This window comes from Sander vitreus, chromosome 23, assembly GCF_031162955.1.
Source record: "Sander vitreus isolate 19-12246 chromosome 23, sanVit1, whole genome shotgun sequence".
Taxonomy (NCBI): Eukaryota; Metazoa; Chordata; class Actinopteri; order Perciformes; family Percidae; genus Sander; species Sander vitreus.
The window spans coordinates 15,207,833-15,235,039 of record NC_135877.1 but is presented as its reverse complement, the minus strand read 5'-3'; positions in this window follow the sequence as shown (position 1 = coordinate 15,235,039).

Sequence of the window (27,207 nt, the reverse complement as noted above, 5' to 3'; positions counted from 1 at the left end):
ATTGGAAAGCAGTTACCCAGTTTACCCTGGCATATGTGAAAACCACGCCCGGCCGAGCACATCATTCAACCTGCCCCTGGATTGAGATCCCAGAGGATCTGTGGTTGTTACGCTATACATGACCAAGCTGCTAGGTCTGGCCGAAAGCCACTGTCTGGAGCCTGTTGATGAACTCTAATCAACCTTTGCTCTATGCCATCATTTGGTGCATCTCCCACATCGCTCGTTTCAAGGACCTTTGGGAGAATTTCTGTCATGTCACCTACAACAGTTCAAAACTTTCTTCACATACACCATGTTAAGAATCTCTTCCAACTCCAACATTTGTAGTTTCGTGTATGAGGCCTTTTTTGTTAGTTACACTGTGTATGTAGATATCCACAGGTGGGAAGTTAACAATGAACTACTACTTTCTTGAAGGTATTAACACATTATTCTGAGATTATTTGCTATACCAGAAACCCAGCTGGCAGGTGAATTTTAAATTCAATGTCCCATGGTGGTAAGTAGAGATGCACCGATTACAGTTTTCTAGGCCGATTCCGATTTTCTTTGAGTTAGGCCAGCCGATTTTAGCCGATTCCGATTTCATTTTTTCTAACCACTTTACAGCACACACAGATATTTATTTTCTATCTTTTCTTTAATAGAACATTTTGCACAGAACATAGAACATTTTTTGAACAGATAATGGATCACTATAAAATAGAACTATATAAATTACTCCTGGTGTGGGAAATTCACACACATCTAAAGTGCAATGTTAGACCCATTTCCTTCTTTTCACATCCAATATCCAACTAAAAAAAATGTGATTTTGGTTTTTGGTGTCGTCCCTCCACGCCCTACTTGTTATCTTCTGCACACACGCTGAAGAAGAACAGCTGACATGTTGCAGGTTAATTCACGAGGTTCCCTACATGTGCGAGAATAGCGCGGACACGCGATTCACACCGGGAGCGGGTACGCGCGACACACGGCGGAAAAGTTGAGAGAAAGGAAAAAGAGACTGTGCTGTCGCGTCCGTGTGTGCGTGCGTCCTTGAAAACTGTAACACGTATAACTTATGTTGTCAGTTAATTGTAGCGTTGACCGGCATGAAATCGGCATATGTCAGACTGACCTGCCGGTCGCCGGTCATGGCCGAGCATGTGAAAACCGGCCAATTCCGGTCACAGGCCGGTCTATCGGTGCATCTCTAGTGGTAAGCAGATGAAAGTTTACTTTCTGTCTTAAAGTGAATGCAAAATAATCCTCCTGTGATTGCTGCGTATCTGCTTAGGTCATACGGTTTCAAAGAAATGAACTCATAAGCTCAACCACACTTTGGCAAACAAAACAGATGTTCTTTCAAGCCTGTCTTGACTCTGTGCTTCCTCTCCCTTGCTGGATGCGCCCATCATCCCCTTTTCACATAATTAAGACTGAAGGCTGGGTGAAAAGACATGGGGGAAGATGCACACATGCTCATGAATGTTACCGTCTTCACCGTCTCACCTCAAACGAGGGGGCTCACTGTTTTAGCTCTACTTTCGGAAATAAGTGACTAACAATGCAGGCTCACATGGCAGTCAACTTATTGTTATCCAGTGGCCACAGGCACACATTGTGAGGTAGAAGCCCCGCTGGAAACGAACAAATCGCACATCGCCTCCCCCAGTTCTCGCTCATTGCAGTGGACGTTTCAACTCTCACAAGCTGAATAGCTTGACCATTAGCAAACATGTAAATTAGCAACCTCTCAAAATTTACATAAGGTTGTGCCAAGCAGCAATGCTTTTTTTTGTATCTGTAAAACTGGAGGCCAGGGACATAGAAAAGAGGGATCCCAGAATGTACAACAAAAACACTTCTTCACACTGCAAGTTAACACTAAAGTTCCTGTCCCATCACTGTCATTTTTTCTTTGTCAGTTTTTAAGCAAACACTACGGAGATTCAAATTTTCCCCCTCATTTGCAAAAGACATTTTTCTCTCTGCTGGTTAGTCCCACGTCGCCTGGAATCCCACAGTGCCTTGCAAAGCGATTCGCTCATGTCTCATAGAAAATGAATGGGGGCAAATTTTGCATTGTGTTACGCCGCCTTCCGTGGGTCTTTACTGTCATGCAGCTAGAAATAGGGTGGGATCATAGACTGTATATAGAGATGAACATGTCACTGTACAAAAGTGAAGCCAAAATATACGGGAGCTGCCATCTTGTAGTTTTGGAGCTGGAGTCTGTGCAGTGGTGGAGCCGCGGTATCATTCCGTCCATACACCCACTCGACCAATTGTGAGTCAATCACAGCTGTGAACACACTTGAACAAACATCACAGAAACCATCTTTGGGGAAATTTATTTGACTGGTACTTTTTAGTTTGGACTATGCCCCATCTGCTAACATGGAGGGGGCGGGGTTTAGGCTATTACTTCATTCATTTCAGTGATTACTGATCAAACCACGTGCTTTTCTCCCAAGCAGTTTTGTGATTTGTCCTTGTGTGTGAGGTACACACAGCATATAACAAGCACCTGAAAGGATTACAAGGCTGTTACTGTTTTCAAAGAACATTATTGTTTTTTCACATTTCTGAATGGTATTTTTCTTACGGCCCAACAGTCCTTGGTTTCCATTTGTACTGTATGAAATGAAAATCTTGCAGACACTTGAAGGTCACTTTAGAAAATTTAATTTATTGGAGTAAATGTTTATTTGTTGTTAGATTCTCAAGCTGTATATGTTGTAGGAAATCAAACTGCAAACACAAAGTATAAGCAAACATTAACTTTGTGAAAAGAGTGATGTCTCAGTTGATGGCTCCATAAATTAAATTGTTGCTGTCAGACACACAAGGTCTTCTGGTACAGTAGCAGCACAATATTGCCTTAATTACATTTTCTTAGAAACCAATAACACATGATTACATGTCATGGCATACGGTTTTATGTTGGATGTCACGTGTCACACTTTTCCTACTTGGTAGAGGCATTAAAAAGAGTAAAGAACATGATACACCACATTCCATGTCTTAACAGTTAGGCAGTGAAAGCACAAATATCCTTCATTCTTTAAACCAAAATTGCAGCATACCTTCCAAATACCAAATTGATCTGGAAATGCCTCCACCATGTACAATGCATTGTCACAAAAATATAGCCACATGTCTCTCTTTCTGCCATTTCCTTCTGCCTTTCTCTTTCTCCCACACACTGGGGGCTTAGATGATTTGGTGATAGAGTTTTAGTTTTCATCCCACTTCTATTCATCTGCTCTTTATACCCTTGACTTCTTTCTTAACAATTTCTCACCACCCTTTCACTCTCGTCCTCTGTTCCACTCAGATGTTCAATCTAATTTCCTCATCTTTCTATCTCGCTTTTGCTGTCTCACATAAAGAAAACTAAGGCTTTCAAATTATCTCCGCCTCTCTGTCCAGTCCTCATTCACTTTTCACCTCATCTCAGACTGTGGGTGGCATCAAAGACAATGACATTTTAAGGAAATACCACAATGTCTTTGTCTCTGATCTGTCTGAGCTCTTTGACCTCTTCCAGCCTCTTTGAACCTCTTCAAGCACTTAGTAGCAGGGGATACTTCTCATGTAGTCCTGACGAAAATTTTAACATTGCTTATGTGAAAACATTTTTTTGCATGTGTTTGTGTAGTACAGAACGTATATGTGTGCTCAAGTGGAATTTCCAGGGTCAAAGGATATATGAACTTGCTCTAGTAGTCATAATAAGAAAATCATTATCTTTTTAGAGATTCTAGCCAGTGATCAGACCCTGTGGATGAATGCCCAGCGTAAACATTAGGTGAGAAGCTCAGGCCAAAGTGCAAGTGGTGGAAGCTTTGCACCCTAATGGCTGTCATTTGTCCCTGCCATACTGGGTGGCAATTGAATAACTTCATTGGGCGGATGAGAAAGGGCCATTTTTGGTCAATTTATAGTGATATCCTTTATACCTCTGCCAGTCATAAATCACCAGGGGAAATGGTAGAAAATGAGAGTGGCTAAATAATCTACAAATAATAGCAAAGAAATTTGAAATGGGCCAGTGACCACTTTCTATTCAGATTGAATCCCTTTCAAAACATCTCTGAAACTATGTGCTTGTGTGTTTTCGAATGTGCCTACAGTGTGTGTATCTCTTTATGTTAGTAGGTTTTTAGCCTTGGCGTGGCTCTAGGGATGGCAATGTCACATGGTTGGTCAGTGAGTTGGTAAGTCTATATCCTTGACGTTCCACTTCCAGGATTGCTCTGGTGCCTTAGGAAATTCTGCCGGATGCATGTCTTTTCGCCGATGTCCGTTTCGTTTGTATTCGAATTTTAAACTCCAGTGTATTCATGAGGACTATGGTTAACTGCTCCTCAGATCTCTGCAGGGTAAATCCAGACAGCTAGCTAGACTATCTGTCCAATCTGAGTTTTCTCTTGCACGACTATTTTACAGCAGCTCTGTGCAGAGCTTAGCGCTGCCCATGACAATTGTGATTGGTTTAAAGAAATGCCAATAAACCAGAGCACGTTTTCCTCCCATCCCGGAATGCTATTTGGACTAGCCAGACCCTCCTCCGCTCTGCAGCGTGTGGATGGTCTGGCAAAGCGAGACTAGTGAGTTGGTCACTTCATAGAGCACAGGAACGCCCACTGTTATGATTGGCTTGTGGTTTACAAGAACGCCCATTTCTTCGTTGTTTCTACTTTGCATCTTTTTTGGCCATAGTGGCCATTTTCCACTGCAACGACTTTTCTGCAGATGTATTTCTGTGCATAAGATATAAATAAATAAATAATACTTTTTTATTTTTTTTAAACTTGACAATTATTGTAATCTTAAAAATTATTTGCTTCACACCCATTTGGGTCACATTACAATTTATATATATAAATATTGGTGGCTTTCTCGTAAAAATTAAATGGAAAAACCCCAAAATTGTATTTACACTGTACAACTATGTTTAATTTTACACGAGACGGAAGTTAATGTAATATATTCGGTTTAATTAGAAAACTTGACTGGTAAGCTAAGCACTAAGCAATTGATAGTTTGCCCCACGTGTTTGGTCGAAGTCACAAATGATGGTAAAATTATTAAAGAGTTTAACAAAAAGTGAGTTAAATTGTACTTACAACCGAATGCAAAGCCACTGATTTGACTGACGTGAAGAGGACAACACAGCAGTCTGTAAAGTTACTGGGCAAAATTTGATTCTTCCACAATACATGGATGCCAATTGGATTTGTATTGCGATTTTCATTAATTGCGATTCTAGAAGTATTGTGATTCGATAGTATATTGCGATTTTATTTTCTTTAACAAAAGCAAAAGTTGAATAATGCACTTCTAGAGACTCTATATCATGAGACATGTCTAAAACTAATTGTTTTTTAAGAAGAATGCACATCACATGTACATGTGTAAGCAGTACATAACATGTATTTTCTGCATTTTCTGCTTTCTATTTAGCTGGAAACGGATATGATGTAGTTGCCGTCGGCGGTACCGTTTTAAGCAGAAAATATTTAGGTGAATCATTAATAAAAAAAATAAAATAAAAAATATTGATTCTGGGGAAAAGAATCCATTTGATAAATTGTCGCAAAAAAAATCACAATACATATGATTTTCTATTTTTCTTCCCACCCCTAAAAAATAGGCTATCAATTGTTACTAGACATTCCTGTTCTACGTAAACCAATGATCTATGTGCACATCCTTATGAAGTCTGACATTTTAATGTCAGTGGCATGCCAAGTGGAGCTGTCTACTGTAAACGCTGTCAATCAATATTCCTGGCAGTTTCTGTTACGGCTGCTGTTGAATAACAGTCAGCTGACCCCACCTATCTGCTTGACCTTCACCAGTTTTGACACCCACACACCAGACTGGGGAGTGCAAACACACACACACACACACACACACACACACACACACTCACTGCTAAACACACATTTGCCTACACTGAGGTGTTGCGCACACAAATGTGCACTGTATGTGAATGTGTGCAGAACCACTGTGTTGCGAATGATGGGTTGTCTGCTTCGGGGAGTAATGAATTTATACACTCCGTCAGCATCACTGAAGGACAGCCGCAATGGCTCTGCCATAACAAAGTGGACGCACACGACGCACACACAACAGCACCACTGCTACCACCACTTATCCTTGCTCTGAGGGTGCCATGTATGTATGCAAAGATATAGCGTCCCTTTTTATAAATGCTCGAGGAACATACTGTAACGTCTACCAGAGCCTGTTATGTTGTCAGAATACTAAGCTGTGAGAAATAAAATGAGCCTAGAAAATTATCCATCCGTCCATCCATCCATCTTCATCCGCTTATCCGGGGTCGGGTCGCGGGGGTAGCAGCTCCAGCAGGGGACCCCAAACTTCCCTTTCCCGGGGCACATTAACCAGCTCCAACTGGGGGATCCCGAGGCGTTCCCAGGCCAGGTTAGAGATATAATCCCTCCACCTAGTCCTGGGTCTCCCCCGAGACCTCCTCCCAGCTGGACAAAAAATTATGTGTGAGATAAATAAATGTAGGACAAGGAAGAGATGGTGAAGTCATCCTGAAGTCCTTTTGAAAATAAACTATATTTTTGTGTGTGAAACAGTCAGTTTTTAGTGTTTGTCCACTTTTTATTGACAGTTCTTCTGGCTCTTTGACTGTTCAATGTATCTTCAAAAATGGACAGTAAAAACTCACTCAAGTATTTTGTACATGTTTTACCAGCAAATATGCAGTCAGTTCTTGAAGCAGCAAACCAGTGAAATAATTTTGAGAGCGCACAGATGTATTTATTGATTCAAAACACAGAAATCTTTAGTGGGGTGATAGTACTTCAACGCAGACTGACATATACTTCCAGCATTCGGGGCTGTGAAGCAATATTTCACTTTTACAGCTGGGTGAAGGAATGCATGGGGAGACTGCCCTTTAACCATCATCATACAAGCTCTTAAATGATGGTATGATGGCAATGATTTCACAGGCCTTCTGAGTATATATTTTACTTGTAGCAGTCTGAGGCCCAATTTTGATGTCCACACTCACAGACTGACAGACTTTAAGGCGCGATCCTGCTAAGTCTGTAAGGTCTTAGGGCTGTCCCACTGTCAAATTGTTAAGTGCATGAGGGCTCTTTCACGGACATTTTGAGCCCTTTCTGAACACTTTCCGTAAGTCTGCATTTCTGCAGACTTTGCCTGAGGGAGGTACCCACAATTCATAGCATTGTGACATTAAAACACGGAGTTACTGGGGGAAGCCCAAAAGTGTTAAAAAAAACGGTAAAGAAGGAGTGGCACGTGGGGGTTCAGCCTAAAGTATTAAATTTACATAGATACATCACATTAACATGAAAGCTTTAATATGGTTCATAAAACATGAAGTCAGTGGAATGCAAGCACGGCTGGTTTATTCATCAATCATTTATTTTAATTTTGCTTATACTGCGGTTTTGACAAAAGTGAGTAAATTGATACTTGACTCCTCCTCCAAAGCCTGGAAGACGTTCAAATCTTCCTTGGCCATAAAGAAGTAAAAGTAAAATAGATGGTCCCAAACCCACAATTGTATGTGATGTGTCGCCGCAAAGTGCTGTCCAATTCCTATTTATACCATTTCGAAATTCGACCCCTTGCTAATTCTCACACTCGGTCACGTACCAGGTGACGTCCGTAAAGTCAGTGAGGGTTCAGGGCTCAGGGTTTAGGGAGGACAATGAGATTGGGCCTGAAAGTCCTACGTCTCACACCTCCAGCATGCCGAATACAATAGATTAAACTGACTAATACAGTACCTTTTGCTTTTCCCTTTAACAGTTTTTTGAATACGTTGCTTTTTCAATGTGCAATTATCATTAAAAAGCTTAAACAAAAAGCCAAGTCAGGAGCATCACACTTCAGGGGGTAGGTAATGTAACACAAAAACACCAGGGAGGTATAGTGACATCCAAAAACATTAAATGTCATATTATTCAACTACCCTCATTTCAAAGGTGTTGTATGCATCAGAGCCTCTTTTGTACTGTTTAATTTTAGATACAAAGTTGGGACCGAGGCAAACTCAATAAACCTTCACTAAGCAACAATTGTTGCTTTAATTTTAATTTTAATTTTTCTCTGTATGGCATGCTTTAGTCTTGTTCACAAAAGAGTAGAACCTTGTTCAGATCGCAATCATCTGATGAACCGTGTGTTGTTGACACATTGTGACTTACAAATGAAAGAAATTATTTCAGAATTAGGGCTATTATTCTGAGGCTGTTCTGTACTTTCTGAGGTAATTTTCCACCGCAGAGTTGGGACATGACACATCAACATAAATGCAGCATTGTGACTCGGCACCTCTGCAGGAGCCAAGTTAGCGTGCTAAACCTAAGGCGGCTACCCTGAGTGGGGAATTACATGCTTGGTCACACTGCACATACCGCACACACACGAGCACACCAAGCAGTCTGCTAGTGTATTTGAATATAATTACAGAACATGGGACACCTACATCCCGGCTTGCTGCCATGCAGCTTAGAACAAAAGGTAATTCAATCACAGGCCCATGGATTTGAAACGCCTTACACAGAAAAAAGCAGGTCTACACAACTGTAATCCAATTGCATTAGTTACAAATGACTATTTACGCAGGACATCTGCATACGCACATAGACACTGAATTTGTGCAAATGAAACACACAATCTCCTGCACACAAAGCCACATATCCTGGCCCAAACCATCTATTTTCTCAGCCTGTGGTGGAAGAGAAGGGAAGATAATCTTACAGAAAAGCAAAAGGAAGGAGGGACAAAAAGAAAGAAGGGGGTGGCAGCAGACAGTGGGAAAAATGTTCTGTTGGTAGTATTAGGATGCATTGCTTATGGCTGGTATCGTTCTAAAATATGTAAAGAGTGAATTAGACTGATAAATATGTATGTGTGTACAAATTTGTCCAGCACACCTGTAACAGTGTTTTCATGTGTGCATTCATTCAGCTATGCGTGTGCATTCTAACTTTTTTGGACTTGAGCCATTATTAGCTGATATTTGTTTATCGGTGTTTTAAGCCCCTAACGTCTCCTTCCAGGCAGCGCTGCCTGGAAGGCACTAGGATTAGGCAATGGTTATGGTTAAGGTTAGGGTTAGGCGCCTTGAAGTCAACGGTCGCAGCGCTGCCTTGAAGTCGATTAGGCAATGGTTATGGTTAGGGTTATGGTTAGGGTTAGGGTTAGGTGCCTTGATATTCACCCGTCTCTGCGCTCTTAAGGACTACAGCCAACCGGTTTCTTTTTTATACCTTGGGATTCTCTCTCTTTTCTCATTCGATCATCTTGGTCAGAGTCAATATTTATCCACTCAGCTCATAAAACATCCAATGCCAAATTGTCTGCATTAGGGAATCGATGGAGTTTTTCTGTCGGGGACAAACAAGGATTACTGTCCTTTCTCTATTCCTTCCTAACATGCTTTTATTTTGGGGAAGCTTTCATCAGCCAAACTTGGTGTTTCTCTACCACTACTTATTTGTTCATATCTTTGGCAGTTGACTATCATCCGTCCATTACTCCCTTAAGTGCAATGTGCACGTAACCTGTCCCAGTGGGGATGCTCAGGGGCTGATAGTCAACATGGATGGGGGCTGTAATTACACTGGAGCTGTGTTTGAGAAGCGTGTCTCAGATGGGATCAAGTCTCTGCCCTTATCTAGCCTGGCTGCTCCCTCAACTAAAGAACACCATTGTTCCAGGGAGAAAGATACTGTGTGAGTGTACACATATGAGCACACAAGTATGATCGATTTGATACCGAGATAACACAAAAGAGCTCAGAGACAGAGAAAAGGCTTGAGATAAGATAAAGGAAATTGTAGGAGAGCAAGTGTGTGCAAAAGACTTGGGGTCGACATGAAAAGATAGACTGTCCATTTACAAAAGGGATTGCAAGAGTCATTTTGCCGTTTCCCCCGGATCTCTCACTGAGAGCTGTACACACTCAAGCAAAATGTCTCACATTTGTGCATACAGATTTCATTTCACAGATCTTGTTTGCTCAAGCATTCCAGCAAGAGCACGCCTGCCTGGTTTCCGGTGTGAGTATAGAGCGATCTACAGCGTGCCGGTTTCTTATATTTACCTGCTGTCATAAACATGAACATACAGGTTTAGAAAGGCCTATCTGCCCTGAAAAAGTTATCAAATGGACAACTAACGGCCCCTGTGGAGTGTCTACTGGCAAGGCATGCCACACACACACACACACACACACACACACACACACACACACACACACTATTCCTCCCAGTTTCTCCACTTCATGACAGTGGCAGATGACGGCACAGGCACTGGGACAGAAGAGTGTTCATTTTGACTGAAGTTTGCAAATCTTGCATATTTGAGTATCCTGCACTCAGTGTCTCATCAATAATAAAGGCCAACACTGTGAGAAGTTTAAGTAAAGAGCTGGGACAGTCCACTGAATCATTCAATGGGCAGTCTAAAGCAGTGACACGGCTAAGTGAAGGACACTGAGTATATGGGGTAGCTGGGCCGTAGTGGATGTACGGTAGCTGTAACTGTAACGTGAACCAGAGTTCTGCTGTGCTTTAATGCTGAACTTTTGAAATGGAATTGTTGTATGATAGTGGGAATGCACTGTAGACTCTTCATTGTTTGATGAAGTTAATAAATTAAACATTCCTTCAGGATTATTCATGTGGCAATAGAGGTGTGGGGCATTCTTGCTTAAGCCATGCCGTCAAACCTTGCTCTGTTATCTACTGCACATATTTTATACTGGCTACCGCCCTGATAGTATGACACTACATTTTGTCATTTGTGAAAATGTTCTGCTCTGTAGTTTCTCAAGTTTTAGACAGAGTTTATCTTATCCACAGGTTTCCACTAGAGATAGCTTCACTAAACTTATTCCACCGCATGCCTCTCCCTGGATCAAGCTTTTGATGAGTTGGCCCTGGTGAGGTGCTGTGCAATCAAATGCATCACTGCGTAAGCCAGCGTTGAGTGTCCTAGGAGAGAGAGAGGGAAGCAGGGAGAGGCAGGGAAAAAGAAAGGGTGTGTGGATCGATCAAAACACAGTGCTTGGAGAGGCCAGAGTGACCAGCCATGAAATGGCTGCTGTCCCCGGAGCAGGAGCCACCATTACCCACAGTTCCCTTGCCTTGGCTCGGTTGGGATGACCCCAGATACGGACATATACATACAAAACAAAATGGCAATCAGTGTGTCATGATGAGGGATGTGCATGAGTGTGCGCAGTGTGGGGTTCATTTCATTATCCTAGAAAGCCCTAACTTGAGTGTCCTAGTGGTACTTGTGCTGCCGTAGGACTCAGAGCCCCGCTGGTTTTAATTCCAGCAGGATGAAATCTAATGTAATCAGGATTTGTTTTACACCTGGGGTTCCAGGTGAATGCAATTTAAGTGCGATTAACTGTGCCATTTCACAGTTGTCACATGGATGATACTGCATAGTTTTCTCCTCAGTTGAGGCCGCAAATGTTATCACCTTTTAGAAGGAAGGGGGAAAAAATTGAAAAAATGTTCAATTGGTGAGTGCTCTACCTGCCATTTGACATTTACACCTGAGCTACACTAATGCCTGTGTCTTCATGCCTAAGTCTGTGTAAAGTCTTGGTGTTCTTTCAGAGGTTTGTGTTGAGATCTTACATGTCTTGATCTGGCATTAAGTAGGCATTGCTTTGTGTCTGCAATGTGGAGCTGGGCTGATGGTCTGAATCCCATGTTCTCCACACTGATCAGTCTCACTTTATAGTTGTTTGTGTGTGTACTGTATGTTGAGATTTGGTAGTTATCCCACCTATGGACCTCTTAGATAAACATTCGCATAAGCATTAGAATCATCACATATTCACATTTACTGACATCACGACTTAGAAATGTTTCAACTTAAAAGCCTGAAAATATTATATGATTTTTATTTTTTTGCATTTCATTCCCATTACACATCTTCAAAACTGATTATATACCTAAAAGTCAGTTTGCTAGTCACAGGGAGTACTACTGAGTTTGTACAGTTCAATTATCAGGGGTGATCTTGGTTTTCAGTCTACAAAAAGGAAAGCCTACATTACAAATGGAAGCACAGTTATTTACCTGCCAAAGGTGGCCTAACACCAAGATGCTATTTGCTTCACTGTGGGAAATATAGGATCCAGTATTTTTCAAGTTTGACCCATTGTATAGACTTCAATTTGAGTTTGACTATTCTTTGTAGCGGCATTGCTCAAGGGAGGGCAATGTTTATACAGATATTCATGGTCCTCAGAGCTATGTCATCCCATGCTGTAGCCTAACTACACATCCTGTAGTATGAATACCTTGCTTTGATATAACCAGCTTTTTACAACTCTTAATGCCTTTTGAAAATGTATGTATGTATTTTGTAATATTTCTCCCTCTTGTTTAAAAGAAAATGAGCTTCAGGCGTCATATAAAGTGATATACCACACGTCAACATTTCTTTAGAATGCCCTTGGTAGGAGAGTGTGCCCCATAGGTAGATAATCTTCCCCTGGTATGTAAAATATGCCATGAATAAGTCATCTCTCACCAGGACACGACCCTCAAGTGAAAATGGTTGAGATTTCACTTGCCTGCTGTAGCACAGCAACAGCTACCTAGTAGCAATTCTGCTGCATATTATAGCAGCGAGGTTTAATGGAATGAAGGAGAGGCAGTGCAGCAGAAGCAGTGGTAGGAGTATTTTAATGCTATCCCCACCACCCACAATAATACCCTCGCTATCAATAATCTTCCCCCGGCGGAGGTGTATTAGAACATATTCACCCTGATGGGAACATTTGCGCTCCCTTCTGTTCGCTCCCCTTTTAAATGCAGTCATTTTGCCTTGCTCTCTCGTGCTTATCTCTCACTGTCTAAGGTCAGTGTAATGAACATTTCATTTTTCAATGCTTTTATATGATTTATTGTTTGAGGCTCTCAGGGGCAAAGTGGGGCCACAAAGAGAAATTCTGCCCTTTCATTCTCCTGTGTTTTGTTAATGTATTTATTCTGGGCGCTGTCAGTGTCTTTAGGACCCTCGGCTCATAGTTATTCACATCATCGTGTTGTGGAAATTACAAGCCCGCCGAATGCCAGAGCGTTTCACCTCCACACTTTTCATTAAAATAAGCCCACAGAAAAGAATGAGGACCACAAAAGAAAAGGGGAGATAGGGAGAGGTGGGCGCGGGGGGGGGGGGGACAGACAGTGAAATATTCTTTCCATCAGCAGGAGTTCTCATAAATATTGTAATTGTGTGGTTATAGAAAAGGAGCAGTTGTGAGCCACTGTGAGGTGATTGACTGAGTGAAGTCTGTCTCACCTTTTGAATGAATTGGACAGGAACACTGGCAACAAAAAGAAACAAAATAATCGCTTTTGTGAAAATGACAAGGAAGTCATCTGATTCCTGCAGGCTGCATGGGAAGAAAAAAAAATACATCTTCTTTTTCTTTCTTTTTTTAGTGTAAAACTCCCAGCTGTATTACTAGCTAATCTCTGCTGACTCACATTAAATGTATTTCTTCAGACTAAGCAACATGAATTGTGTGAACCCCATGAGATAGCTGTTCATGTAATGGAAAGTAGTAATGCAGCATACCAAAGACAAATTAATCACATCAAGCCAGCTTTGTTGCCAAGGAGAAGCCAGAGAGTCCAGTTGCTCTTCCCTGGCCATCTCGACTCCTAATGTGGCTCAAATGTATACAGAGAGCCCCTCTGGTGTCAGGGAGCCTCAGACATGAGCAATTGCCTAAATGTGGCACCAATCAACCTGTTTCTCCTCTCTCTCTTGCAGGGCTCTGATTGCACACTACTCTGGCATGTTATTGTCCTATTCAAGACGCAAGCCCTGGTGAGTTACAGACACAGAACAAGAGACGGGGGGGGGGACCTTGACATGTAACTTTTTTTTCGAAACGGACGTTGATCCTCTATGTCACACTGTTAAAGAGTTGGTTTGTACATTTCTTCACCAGTGTCCCGAGAGTGTAAGAGGTTAATGGTTGTCTTGAGGGCAGGAAAAACACATTTAAAAAATGTACAACACTGCAGTTTACTGTGGAAGATGTTCCGCAGCAGTGTGGCATATGTGATTCATATTACAGAAACATACAACGATACATGTTTCTGCACGTTTTACTCAGAATGTCCTCATGTCTCTACCGCGGTATCAATGTTTCCCGGAACAGTGTCAGGAGCAGTGTGTCCTAAAGCAGCGCTGATCAATGAAAGCCATTAATAAACCAATTAAGAACAAAATGGTCATACATCCTGTTTAGGGTAAACATGTAAACCATCTTAACTGCTGCATAAAGCACCTATTTAAGAATAAATAACAACTTACATCATGTTCAAAGTGCACAAAGAAAGAAGAGAGGGGGAAAAAAAACAATTTCTACTAAACTCGACTCTGAAGACAGTAATGCCATTTCTTGTTGGATGGGAGCTTGGCAGGCTTTCTTACAATTCTAATAAAAAGATGGCAGCAGTAACACATGGTAATAATAGTATAATGATAATAATAACGGTAATTATTGATTCTATGTGAAGGGAATTTAGTCTAAATCTTGCGTGAAGTGGTCAACGGTCCCAGAAATTCACGGCTGCATCGACTGGGACCCATCGGCGCCACCGACATGCACGGAGTGCGAGGGCCCGTTCATCGCTGCTTGCAGCTTTAATTTTTGATTGTTCCAGAAGGACACTTCAGCTAAAGAGGGCAAAGGGCCAGTGGCTGGAGTAACCATAGCCACACATTCCTGGAGAGTGTAGAATTTCTTTGATTACATCAGTCCTTATTATTGTTGCAAGACAGCAATTGAACATTTGATAAATACATTACATTTTTAATTTTAAGTGTGTAAAACATGGCTTGGCCGCACAAAGTGTTTCATGTTTGGCATGGGGTTGGAGACCGTAGCAGCCAGTGTAAAATAAATTAAAAGGTTCGAAGGATTATGCCTTGACAAGACAAACCTTATTTCTCTAAATAATTGGAGGAGTTCAAGGGAGTGCAGACAAAATAAAGGTGTGGTACGTGATTGCTCATCATTGTGGTGGGTCTTCAAAGTCTTACCTAACACAGGCTGCAAATTGCTTAAGAAACTTCTCATACAAAATTGATTACATTTCTTTTTGACTAATGCTGAATCAAAATCCTTATGCTCTTTGATATATTTTCATCCATATTTAAATCTCTCCATTCTTAAATTATTCTCTGATATGACGGAAGCTAACTACGAACTCAAGTTCCAAAAGCGTACAAAATCTTAAGATTTCGACCAAGTTATTTCATCTAATAAATCGTAGAACAACCCATGCACAGTTAAATCTTCTTTTTTAAAGAGCACAATACAAGCCATCAATATGTAGGATTTCAGCCAATTCACCATCAAACCAATTTAATTCTGAGCCCCTGAATATTACATGCATATGTAAGGACCATCCATCGTGTTTAGTTGCGGCACACGCTTATTAATTCAAACATCTGTGTCAGTGTCTCAGAGGTTTTAAGGCAATGTGATTTACAACATTCTTTAGCTTTTTCCTCTGATGTACTTTGAACTCAGAAACATGCAGGCAAAGACGCATGTAGGTACAAACAAACACATGAAGACATAGTTTGACACTCAAAAGTACATAGTACACATTGTATATGCCAGATAAACTAAATGTACTTATATACGTAGAAATCAGCATATCTATGTGAAGTGTTTTGATGTTGACATTCTCTCCCTTAGATCTGTGGGTACGTTATTCTTAATTATTTTTAATATTCATTGCTGTGGGCTTGGAGAAAGCTTCATGTCTGTGCTTAGTGTCTGCACCCTGCGCACTGCATGACAATTAGTGCCTTACATAACCACTTGCCAGCCACACACCCACATATGTGCACCACACACAGGCAAAAGGACACACTCGCACACATTCACATGCAGAATGCAAATGGAAACACATAAACACAGATAAAAACATAAACAAACTACAAACCAACTTTACGCCTTCTTCTGTCCTGTGGGGACATTTCAGTGAAATTACCTCATACTCTTGCTCCTTGAAACCCTGTGTTCCATTCCTTTAATCGCTTTTTGTGTGCGATGTGTGCCCTATCTTGGCAAATGACCACCAGTGGCACAACATCACTATGTATGTATTTATTAATATATATCCTTCTTTTAAACACATTCTCTCTGCTTGCCCCAAGTCCTGCCTTTCTGTGCTTGGTGGTTGCTTCCGTATTGGGCGAGGTGATGAGATGTTCGAGTTTGTGAACATAAAAAGCGTAGGCCATCACAAACACCAATAAAAACTGAGAGCTGTAAATGCTATTGACCCGTCTCACCCTTGCCCCAGGCCAGCCATCAGTATATTAGCACAAGTGCCTGTGCGTAAAATGATGAGGAAAAAGAATCTGAGCTTGATGGCATGAGATGGGAGGAAAAGATGGGGTATTGATGGGTAGAAAGGCAGGTAGAGGTAATGAAAAGATGTAAAATGGAGGTGAGGATGAGAGGAATTGGTGAGACAGACCTGTAGAGTGAGAGGATGTGAGTGCAAAAAAAAAAAAGAAATGGCATGAAGTTCTGCTCTGTTCCCTTGGTGATGTGAGTCATCTTTATTGGCTGGATATCCTGCTATGTTAGTAATGATTAGTCTCGCTATGAGACTAGGAAGTTTGTGTTTTTGATATAGCAGGAAACCAATATTAGATATTTAAAAACCTTCCAAACTACCTCAGGAACTGCTCCAGGCAACCTCGTTTTTTTCCCCTTCTGTCTGACAGCTTGTGTGCATGCATGTTCACAGTGTGCTTCCATGGTGATAATACCCTAGCAAGCGACCGCCTTACCTTTTAACCAGGTGATCTGCAGTCAAAAGCTCCTATTTTGGCAACCAATAAGTTCCCTGGAAATTGGATCCAGGGCTAAAGAATTGAATGTGATGAGCACCACAGCTGAAGCAATCTACAGGCCTTGAATGAACATATTTATGGAAAAGTGACAGATCAAATCCAATTGCCTCTTCACTGACTTTAGACAGTCCCTTACTCACGTCAAAGAGGTAGGAGTTTAATGAGGTTTTGACTGCTGGATGAGAGGCACTGCGGTATGCGACTCAAGAGTGCAAAGCTGATGATTCTGTGTGTATACTGTACAGCATGAGCATGCTAGTGCAGAAATGAAAGGAATTTAGCCATGATTTTTTTTGTTTATTGTAAGGTGTATAGAATCTCTCCTGTCTTCAAAAAGGAGATTTTTTTTTACAAGGCCTGTTTACATTTTAGCTTTGGTGTTCACCAGAGCCCTTGACGAGAGCGTTGCGTCATCTCCGTTCACTTCATCGGGCAAGTTTTTTTTTTTTACACCAATGGCGGATCATGGAGACCCCCAATAGTTCCAAACAACGTGAGCTGCCACCCGTGTCATAGAGAAGCATTGTTTCATCAGCTCCTTACTGAGGTAATAACTTTAAAGTCCGAATTACTTTTGAAACCTTTATTGTAGTCACATTTTAGCCGACGTAATAGAGCGTTTTAGCATAATTCAGCCTTACCAAGTTTATAAAATTAACTAATTTAACGCAAGGTTTGAGGAAAACTAGCTAACAGTTAATGTTAAAAATGACTACTGTCGAAAGTCAATTACTTCAAAACAAGAATTACTATATTACATTTGGGTTGAATTATAAATATATTTTAGACAGTGTACTATATGCTTTTATTATAGAAATTGTGTAGATTTGATGTAATAACATTAATAACATTGCATTTGGTTTTAGGTTATCTGCTTGTCTGTAACATTAATGTTACTTGCATGCATTGTAGATTGGAAACAAAAAAAACTGTAGACATGTTTATGGGCAGGAAATGTTAGCTAACCACTGAACTTTGTGGTTTTAGTTATTTTAATACATCACAGGCCACCATTGTAAATAAGAACCTGTTCTTAATGACTTGCCTGTAAAAATAAAGGTGAAATAAAATAAAAAGTCCATGTTTGAGTAACGTTAACATTAGGTGGTGGTCAAATGGGGATGCCCAAATGTTGACGGTGATTTATCCATCACAGCGATGTATCTGTAATTGAAGGAAGATTTTATATTTTTCAACTAATAATTTGCTTTAATAATAATTTGCTCAATAATTTTGTTTAAGTTGATGGGAGAGTCCTGGGTTTAAAGCTGTAGCATGGCCAATTTTTATAGAGTTCTAAACATGGCTACACATAATAGTTGCATTAATTTCCCCGTTTATATTTTTGCAACTTTTATTCAATTTAAGAATTGTCTTTGATAATCTGGCATGATCATGTGCAAAATAGCCGGTATGTGCTTGTTACATGAATGCTGCTTTCCTGCAGCCCATCCTGCAGCTTTCTGGGGACAGAAAGGGTCAGGACCTGCCTGCAGCAGGTCAGACTCTACAGAGCGCGCAACCCAGGGACCTTCCTCATCCAGGCCCAAACTGTCAACGCTACTGGGCAGATCCAGTGGCAGGCCTTCCAGGTAATCTACAAGGAGTTACATCATGTTTTAAAGCAAAAAAGTGGCCTACAGAAGTTTCCAATGGGCATTATTGAAGTAGCATGTTGTGTTTTTGTGCTGTAATAGATGTGAGATTAGTAATGCGTCCCATTCTCTGTAGGTCCAGGCAATCCAGTTGCCCCAGGCCCAGCAGCTGATTGACCTCCAAACAATCACAGTGAACTCTATAGCACTGGAGTTCAGTACACACAGGGGGAGGACGCAAACTGTCCAATTGGTATGGGGCACCTGCACGTGCTGTACATCCTCACACAATTCCTCATTTATCTAAAGAGACCCTAAATCTGCAGCTTCTACCCTGATTCAGGTATCCAGATAAAGGAGGAGCCAGACTCTGAGGAGTGGCAGCTGAGCGGAAACTCCATGCACGGCGGGCGGGGAGAGCCGGAGGCTCCGCAGAGTAGCCTGCACCTAAACGCATGCTTAATTGCATTTTTAATCTATTCAGACTTGTAAAATTATTCATTCAAGTCCTGTTAATGGTTTCGCTTAAACTGTGTTAGTTGACAAACTGCGCCTGGGTTTCAAATGGCATTAAGTTGAATATATGATTTTAACACCCGAGTAAGTGCATTTCACTCTGTACTCATTCACTGTGTGCATTGATGCAACTAAAATTATTGTACTTGCTTTTGTTGTCATTTTATTGTATATTTGTTAATGTATTATAGTATAAGCCTTTGTGTGTGCAATAATACAAGAACAGCCATTTACTGTACATAAATTGGTGACATTTGTCTCTGCTTTTAAACCATAATAAACAATTTTCAAAAATAACTAAATTACTGAAATGTACAAACTAGGAAATTGGTGAAAATGAGGCAAGAGTAATTAAACTAGGCCTCATACCGGTTGTAGCCAAAAGTTAAGTTAGAAGTTACCGAAGTTAACAGGACTAATCAAATACTTATAGATTTAAAAGACAAAAAGTTATAGATCATGGATTGATAATAAATGCATTGCATTCTTAATCTACTTATTCTAGTCATGTTAACTCTTTAGGTTAATACTTTTACCAGACTAGTCACTGGTACTTTTTGTCTGGAGCCTAAAGACATTTTAAATCTTGATTTTGTTAGTGTTAGCAGGATTATTTTCACTTTATTTGACAGGGATAATACATGTAGGCATTGTTACATCTAATAAAAATACAACTGATGAAATGTATATAGGACTACTAGCTACTTCGCTGTCCTGTCAAGTGACTTCTTTTAAAAGAGATGACCGCACACTGACCATCATGTTTGCTGTCCACTTAAATGCCCTCAACTGCCGTCAGTCATTTGATTCAAAGCACTTGAAGAGAATCTGGATGGATCAATATTCAGTTCACACCTTCGTTGATGTTATCTGAAAGTTCAAAAAGTAAAGATTAACCACAGCCCTGTTTCATGGTATGACACAGTGAATAGCTAGCTAAAGCAAGCAACACATATGACTATTAGGTGCCAACCCGCCCTTAGTCACTCTAACCTTCTAATTTCAGGTAGTCTTTGCCATAATATTATGCAATGCTATGTTGTAAATATAACCGACATCTACCATGTCAATTTACAGCACTTTAAACGGCTTTCATATCATAGATCATACCCCAAATTGTCGTTGTTACCGCAGCTCTCATAGAATCCAATGCATTCAAATTACCCGCTTGGAACTATTTGGAGACCGTGAACCACGTGACCGTAGCATTTTTTTATCCTCCAATGACGCAACTCTCTCTTCAAGGGCTCTGGTTTTCACTAGCTGTCTTCGTAAACAATGTGGTGGTCTAGTTCCTCCACATCTTTGTCCCACTAAAAGCTTACTGTCAACCAGCTCTCCCAAAAAGGATTGTGTTAGTCTGAAAAAACGGCACTGAGAAGTTGCATGATGAAGCGAGACACAGAACAACAACAAAGGATAAAAGAAACAAAGTGAAAATAACTTGCCTTTTGACGCCCACCCTCTTCTCTTTTCCTCTCTTCTCCTTTTCTCTCACCTCTCTTCTCTGCTTTGCTTTCAGGCTGAACATAAAGTAGGTCTAATAGGAAATCTGCTCAGCTCCTTCATCCTTTCTGAATATTTTTTTGCAGTCTGAATTATTACTACTTTTTGCCTACTGCTGCACTCTTTGACCAAAAGTAGAGGGAAATAAGAAAACTTTATCTCATATATCTACATCCTAGCTTGTCTTTTTAAACTGTTTTGTTAAGGACTCTTTAAAAGTTTAATCTACATGAGTGGCAGAGCAGAACTATTGTAATCTTTGTCATCTAATAGGTCTTGCCATTTGAATGTTTTTACATATATTGTGGTGTGGAGCTGACTGTTGCTGCTTGGCAAAAACATTTGAAATGCAAATCAATGTTTCAAATGAAGCAGGCCCTTTCATATATAGCTCACACATTATCTAATCACTATTTGATTTCACATGCAGGGGCATATCTAAGTGAAATCAAATAATCTTTTTAAACTCCACCGCTAACCCAAACATTAGCCATTGGATTCAACGGCAGGGGGCTGAGTAGACTACTAATGTGCTGGCAATGGAGCTCTTAAGTGTCCTTTCACACTCTAATCAAATTGATAAGGTGGTCCTACTGCAAGGGCAATCTCGCTGTCCTCTGCTTTGAAAAACCCGTAGCCTTTAGTTTTTCTATCTACAGTATCTCTGTCTCTGTAAGTCTCTCTCTGTTATCCTCTTTCCAGCAAGGCATTTTGAGAGCCGGTTTGGAGCCAGTGCCTAATCTCGAACCAGTTCTTCGAGTTTCAACAGCCAAAGAACTTGCTCTCGGCCAGGAAAACTGGTTCCAGAGCGGCACCAACTCTTTGCTGATTTTGAACCGGTCTTGAACAAAGTCTTTCTTACATCAAGGGCAGGGGGCGTGGTTATCGTGACCAACGACCCCAACGAAAATGTTGTGATGTTCCCCGGTGGGGACGAAATGTATCCCCCCTCACAGTTATAATAATAAAATTAGAGTGGCAGTTGCTGGTTGTATACTACAGAGCTCCGGGAGCGGCTATCAGTGGCAATTGTTCAGCCACCACTAGGTGATTGTGAGCTGGGTACAGACACCGCCAGATGACGGTCCTTTCAGGGAAGTGGAGTTAAGCCAGAAAAAGTGAGCATCATGCGCCGAGTGCCGAGTGTCTCTATATCTATGGTATTGAAAGGGGGATTTAATTATTGCATGTTTTGTTTTCCTTTGCTCGTAAAGCCAGGAGAAACATTTGCAGAAAGACGATCTAGTCCGCCATTGTCATTGTTATGTTGTTAAGAAGTTGGCGCTAGCGTTTTTGGGGAAAGCTGAGATGTATGACGACGTATACAGTGACGTAACGACATAGTTCTCTGGGCTCTCTAGCCTGTGGAAAAGCTAACAGGTTCGGAGAAGGTTCGCAAGTTGAACCCTCTGCGAACCAGCACCAGCCCAGCACTAGAACTAGGTTTGCCTTGGTGTGTGTGTGTGTGTGTGTGTGTGTGTGTGTGTGTCAGATAATTTTAATTTCAGTCAGTTTCAATTCAGTTATGTTTTGATTACATTAATAGCTAGTAGCCTTTGATGCTAAAGCAACTCGATAACAAACTCTAACTAGAAAAGTGCACTTAGTAGAATGCAGATCTCCGCCATGTGTGTCACCCCCTCCCCTCGCAAACAAAGAAGAGTTGAATCTGGATGTCAGTTTTTGAGCCGCGACAAACCTGCAGCACTTGAATGTTGGTGTGGCCGTGCCCAATCAAATCCACCAATAGAAACTCTTATCTAAGCCATTTTTGACTCACAAAACTTTAGACTCAAAACGTTTTGACCTGCAAACTAAACTTTTTGATTCCAAATCAAAACTTGGTTTTTGATTGCAGTGAGAGAAATATGCTCTCAAACCTTTTTTTTTTTTGCTTGGGTTATAAAGAAACAAAAATAACTCCATAAGATACGACAACATTTTCAAACAGTCAAATATTGACTGAAAATGGTGAGATGAAAAATAAGATATAGAAATAAAGCAAATGAAAGTGTATACAGTGGGTATTTATAGTGATTTCACCCCACATCAGAGAAATTATTTCTTTACACGTTAGCTTTGAGAATTTGGGTACATATTCAGCCAGTGTGAACAAATATAGTATGCATCTGTAATATGTTAATATTTTGATCAGGTGATGAAGCAGAAGCAGTTCAGAAGGCCTCTGTGTAAAGTAGCAATAATACTATTTATAGATTAACATAGAGGCGGTCGAAGAGATAGAAGAGGGCCCCTCGTAATGATTAACCCACAGAGAAGTATAACCTTACTCTACAGGTCCCCTTATCTCCATGGATTGTTTTAGCATCTTTCAGCTAGTTATTTTGGTTTTCTGGCCCACAACTTTACTGGTTTAGTACACTGTCACAGCTCTCACAGCTTCCTCATCAGGCGCAGCAGTCTGCTTTTTTCATTGAAAAGACATAGCATGCTAAGCATACTAAACCCTGAAGGTCGTGGCCCTATAGTAGATGCATTATTACGATTTTCTCTTTGATAAGGCTACACTAATAAGGTTCTTTGCAATTTCAACATTTATATTATGTTGCAGTATTGTTCGCTATGAATACGTAATACATACTATTCTAGAGATCTAATGTTCTTCTAATGCTGTAGCCCTTGGTGAAAAATGCTCAGTATGGTGTTATGGGCCAGGTGTATATCATACTCCTTCAAGCGCTCCTTCTCTTTTCCTCTACCTTTCTATTCTCTTCCAGATTTCTCTGAGGTGTACTAAGCCTCTGATCGTCTGTCTCTCTGTTGTTCTAAGATAAAGCCACCTTTCACTGTTTGAGATCAAAGAGTGAGTTTGCATAATGGAAAGGGAACAGTGAGAGTGGTGAAATAAAGCAAAATTGAGGGGACTGTGGATTCAGATGAATAATATAAAATGGAATGGTGACACTTTCCCTGAACCCTCTCTTTTAAGACTCTTTTTATACACCATTCCAACCAAGACCTAAGAAGTAAATCTTACAGGCAATCAGGATGTTATACTCATTCATTACATCCAGTATATACCAATTTAAAAAAAATACTACTGAATTTGATTCTGTACCTCACCACTTCAGCATTGCTTTATGGCTACGGTCTTTTTTGTTTATGGAGACCATCAGTTTGCTTTATCAACAGGCAACACACACATGTTGGAGTTCACACCAGTTTCGTGTGTTTGTGTGATCGCAACACAAGTGGATAGCCGAGACACATCGCCGTTCACACCTGTGTCTGTCTCCAGTTGCCCACCTGTGTTCAGATTTCGTTCCTGCCTACGTCACTTCCGCTAGAAGGGCCCCGCCACGGTTATTTGGTCCACTCTCACCAGCCACATTAGCTGTTGTGTCGGTACAGCAGGAGATGGTGCTGTCAGCAGAATCCAACACATCTCCTTCCATAGGGAAAACGCAACACTTTGTCCAACCTGTCATAAAATGGGCAAATTATAGAGCGTTGGCGTGCTGTCACCAAAGCAACCACCAAGTCCTGCATTGATGACGTTGTCGGGGAAGCATTAGGACACAATAGCGTTAACACTACAAAAGATATGTGGTCCAGACCACCTGTGCAAGTGGTTTTGAGTGATAGGATCACAACGTGTCTTGGTGGTCACTTGTATTTAGCGCTGTCCACTTGTGATCCGATTGCCCAAGACGCATTTAAAAACAAAGTGTAAACAGGGTCTTAGTCAAGTAAGTACCGGCTTGAGAACTTTAAACTCCAGCCTGCATGCTATTATGGGCTGGCTAATGATGTTGATCTGTTTTTGTGATTATTTTCAGTTCTGTGAGATGTGACAGATTGAAATTCCAGCATCATTTGGATCAATGGCCACTGCAGCTTCAGATATTATTTTCCGTAATGGGTGTTTTGGGGAGAAAAATGGCTCTCACAGCTTAATAGAGTTCATTATTTTGGAGATAAATTGTTGTTCTACAGGAAATGGAAATTAGATTTGAGTCACGTTGGGAATCAAAGAATGAATTAGGAAATAAACATGGTTTAGGTTTTATCCTTCCTCAGTGCTGTCTACCGTGGTTCTTGGCAGGCATTCACAACACACTGATGATATTAGATTTTGTGTGGTTGCAACAGTGCTTTGTACTCTGAGGTCTTGCAGGCAGCACATACAGTAGCATCAAAAGCATTGGTAAGGCAAGGCAAGGCAGCTTTATTTGTATAGCACATTTCAGCAACAGGGCAATTCAAAGTGCTTTACATAAAACATTAAAGAACAGTTAAAATGATAAAAAAAAAAAAAAAAAACAGGCAGGACCATATTTCTTGATGGTCTGTTATCTGTTCAAAAATACCACTAGATAAAAGACGAGAATAAAATTGACAGTGCGGTTGGTGCGGACAGTCAGTTTTTTCTTATTAAAAAAACCCCCAAAAAACAGGCAGGACCATATTTCTTTACCATCTCATCCACCACGGGCCCTGCAGGAACATGTGACTTTGTACTTCTCTTTACCTACAATATAGCCGTCGCTATAAGGCTTAGTTTAATCAGGCAAACTTTGCAAAATCCTAAACAGTTCCAACTGTTTTCCTTTAGATTTGATCATAAAATCTATGTCACAACCGCGTTGGAAAAATTCTCAGAAATATGTCTATCTGTTCAAAAATACCACTAGATAAAAGACGAGAATAAAATTGACAGTGCAGTATAACAAATTAACAGTTATTTAAAGAAAGGGAACATCAAAAACAAAGGTCTTCAGCCTTAATTTGAAAGAACTGAGAATATAGTATTTCTTTCTAAACATGCATAAACAAAATGTCAATGCAACACGTCCAATTCTTACATTACGCTTGATTGATTATTTATTGTTTGTTTACCGTGTTATTGGGATTATCATTATTTGACACATTTATTATCACTCTTTATTTTGCCAGCTGAAGTTTGTTGAGAATAGACAGGAACATTTATTGGATGGATATCCTTGCAGAATTCCCTGTACTATCAATATGAACTGACTAAGACAAGTGAGGTGAGTGAGGGAAGTTGGCTTATCACCAAAAGATTGTCTTGTTCAAGGTTGCTGCTGTAATCTCTGCAACCCTCCTTACTTGTTTCTTGATCCTGAAGAAAGAAATCAAGAACTTTGTTGTCAGATCGGTGTTTCGAATCTCCTTGAAGGGTTCAGTATACTTCAAACAAAGTAGTTAATACGACATGTTGCCCTATGTCCAAAGTGTTCAAACCTGTTCTGATTGGCCACATGAATCAAAGAAATCTGTGTCTTTGTAGTATCGATATAATGAATTATATGAGGGGCATTTTGTACCAGTCTCTCCTCTAGGGCATTCATGGGAATGCTTTTAATAGATAATCTGCAATCTGTTTGGGAATAATGTAGGGTTAGACCGGGAAATGATGAAACTGTAAAACTGAATATCAGACCTGACACTTTGACCAGTGTGTCTACAGTGTGTGCACACCTTGGTAATGTTACATTGCAATCGTTTTTTATTCTGCAGGAAAAGCTATTAAAGTAATTGAGACTTTGATATTTGCTGGCAAGCTTAATCATGAATTATAAAAGTGCTCAAGGCAGTCAGGTATCACCAATAAACATATTGGACAGGAAAGGACGCGGCTCAGACTGCCACAAGCTATATTTCAAGGTATACTTCAATCTCAACTAAGCTTTAAGGGATGCAGGCTGTTAAAAATGTACTTATTTCATTTCACGTATACCTGCAAATATATTTTCTGGGTGATCATAGGCCAATCAAAACTATAGCATCAAATACATACATTATACAAGCCACAGATTGTGAGTGTGTGAATGTATCATGACGAATCTAGTTTACAATAATATCATACATAAAATTGTTAATATATTGTTAAATAATAAAACTGGTATCCATGGATTAACAACATAAATATAGGGTTAAGATCTAATGCTAGTTCAACACCTACAGTATAATGTATGATGGAAATTTGTCTTTCTCTGTCATTGGAAGTGCAGTGAACCGTAATTCTTAATTGCTAATGGGCTACTGTCAGACATTTTAGAAAGAGGAAAGTCACAAAGTCTCTCAGGGCAATGAGCAGTGGGATGATTAAGAACGCGATGTGCAGAGAAACATTTTTGTCCTTGGTGAAGGCCTGTAGCTTTTATTTCACAGTTCACAGTTTATAGTAATATGCAAAGAAGACAAGTCTTTCATTAAAAAAAGACCACCTTTGGCTCTATCTAGCCGTATACATCCTCATTTTTAAACTTCTGTTTAAATGAACAAATCTTCGTTTTGCTTTAATACAGTATAACTTCACCTTTTTGGTAAAAAAAAAGGCACTCTGGCTGTACCTTGCTGCTGCTAGTAAGTAGATGACGAGCTTAGTGCATTTCAGCGAGGTGGTTTATTTTCCATTCATTGGCACTGAAGCAAGAGTGATGCACAAAGTAAAACCTGTTATAGGAAACGGCTGTTTTGCCCTCGTCCGACACTGAAGTGACTCCACAGCTGATTGTCACCCACCCTGTGAGACTCACAGACAGGAGCGGTAAAAAAGAGCGAGAGAAAAGACTGCTGCTACTGTGGATAAACCTTGACAGAATTAAAAACAACCAACATCCAGATGCCTCATCCAAATGAGCATGAACCCTGTAAAACT